At 38.7% G+C, this 2,315-nt stretch overlaps 1 long non-coding RNA gene across 1 annotated transcript; it reads left to right on the forward strand.

Moving 5' to 3' along the window:
- The first annotated feature begins 946 nt into the window (after nucleotides 1–946).
- On the forward strand, nucleotides 947–1,814 carry LOC121964821. The gene is made up of 2 exons (XR_006107414.1): nucleotides 947–1,056; nucleotides 1,288–1,814. It is a non-coding gene; the product is annotated as an uncharacterized LOC121964821 (long non-coding RNA).
- The last annotated feature ends 501 nt before the right edge of the window (nucleotides 1,815–2,315 follow it).

Genomic DNA, 2,315 nt, shown 5'->3' on the forward strand with positions numbered 1-2,315 from the left:
ACTCTGATATAGGAATATCTTAATAATAGAGACATATACTATATGTCGGACTTAAAGGTCCAGTGTTTAGGATTTAAACAGAATATAATAAGTATTTTTTCTATAGTGTATAATCACCTGAAAATATGAATTGTTGTGTTTTCGTAAGAATGAGCCGTTTATATTTACATTGGGAGCAGGTCCTCATCTACGGAAATCACAATGTTTCACTGCCATGTTTCTACAGGGGACCAGAACAGAGAAACCAAACACTGGCTCTAGGCAGAGACATTTACGTTTTCATGTCAGCCTCTTTAGTCAGCAGCCCCTCTGTGACGAGAGCATCAGGAATTCTTTTGACGTGAAATGTCTAGTGCTTTACCCAACTCAGGATTATGCCAGTCGAATCGGATTTACCAAATCAATATGAATACTGGATGATTTGTTTTGTTTTTCATATAAAGTTTTTAAAGTTTGAGCAGGCAGCAGGCAGTCAAGAGCACTCAATTCACAGCAAAATCTGGGGACCAAAATGTCCCCAGAAGTATGCTGCACAGGAAAAAAAGACTGCGTGATTTGAAGCAATCTCAGTCAACTGAGGGTTCTCCAACTGATGATTCAAACCTCAGACTTTCAACGGGAGCCCTAGAAACGGCTTTATTCAGTATTTTTGGCGAAGGAGTTCTAACCAGAAGTTTCAGCTGGTCGCAATCTGCAATCCTGACCAGTATACACCAATAAATCCCCTTAAACCTGACACACTGGACCTTTCAGTTTGTGTTATTGATGACTGATGACTTTCATTGACTTTGACTTTTTTACAATAGCAAAGCTGAATGAAAGGCACAAATACTGACGCTTAAAAACAACTATATGAGGATCGACAAATGAGTCTGTGCTGCAGGCTTTTTGCCTTTAAAGGACGATTTTAAAAAGATGACTTTCCTGAATAGATGAACAAATATTTTATTTCTTTTAGAATCGAGCGTCTGGAGTTCCTAGATGAGCGGGAGCTTCTGCAACAACTGCTTCAACACTACAGCATCTGCTGGGCCACCAAGGACAAACTCAACCTGGGTAATACACACTTTTCTCACAGTTAAGTTTTTATAAATGGAAAAGTTAGCTGGAGGAGGAAAACCATGGCTGCTTAGGGTCATCTGTGACCTTCATGGCGCCATGCTGTCCATCAGTGTGTTTACTTTGTGTTACTAATATGTTCTAAATTGTTCATATTTCCACCCATCCTCCCAGCTTCACTCTCTGGTGTATTGATTTACAAGAACAGGTCACGTTGTGTTTCCTCAGGTCTGTCGCAGCTGGCATTTTGAGTGTGAAACTGCTCCGCTGTTGGGACATGATTTACACGCGTGCACGCCAAAATCAACAGCAGGAGAAGAAGAGGGAAAGGAGACGTTGGGAAAGAGGAAGCCCGTGTCCTCCGTCAGGCCGTCGTCCGGGAGCTGTTCCGGTGCAAAAACTCCCGCCATCAGCAGAATGTGATTTGACGAGCGTCCTTTGTGACCTCACAGGTCTCCAAGATGAGACATGAAGAGGCTGAGGACTGTGAGGACATTTGTCTCTGCATTGAGTTACTCTCTGCACAATCCCTTATTTCAAAACCTGCTTACCTGTGTTAGATATAAAAGTCTTCAGATGTCTTATATTTGTCCTTTTCTGGTTTTATGTGCCATTTTGTTTTTATTTATTAATCAGTTGTACTTCCACAGTCATTTTCTTTTAAAACAGACACACTCGTGCATGTGATATAACTAGTGATTCTATTTGATGAAGGCTGTTTAACTGCAGTTGAATAAAAAAGTCCTTTTGTGTAACTGTCCTGTTGATTTATATACTTTGTTATGGACTTCATATCAGATTATCAGCTCAGTTATCTGCAGTGGGAGGTACACACTGATATCACTATAATAAGCTATATAAATGTTTGTGTGCGTTTAGTTACTGTGTGCACAGCTCTTTATTCATAGAGAAATGCATCTTTACATTCAGCTATTCTTAGGATTTAATCAATATTTTTATACCGACAGATTACAGGACTACATCTATGTGAAAGGTTTCTATCGTAATATTACTAATTATATTACTAATATAAATTTAACATTACGAAACCTGGGCAAATTGGCTTTATTTCTTTCAAAAACACGGGAGGAAGGTGACAGCTTAAGAAGAAATGACCCTGAAATTAGCAAAAAAATAGTAAAAAGTATAAAAATTACCTGAAAATTAGCACACAAAACCCCCAAAGAAAATAAACCAAAAAGTCAAGTAAAAACATACCAAAAATAACCAAGGTAATGACCTGAAAAAAACTGCTT

The sequence above is a fragment of the Plectropomus leopardus genome, unplaced genomic scaffold, assembly GCF_008729295.1.
Source record: "Plectropomus leopardus isolate mb unplaced genomic scaffold, YSFRI_Pleo_2.0 unplaced_scaffold17352, whole genome shotgun sequence".
NCBI lineage: Eukaryota > Metazoa > Chordata > Actinopteri > Perciformes > Serranidae > Plectropomus > Plectropomus leopardus.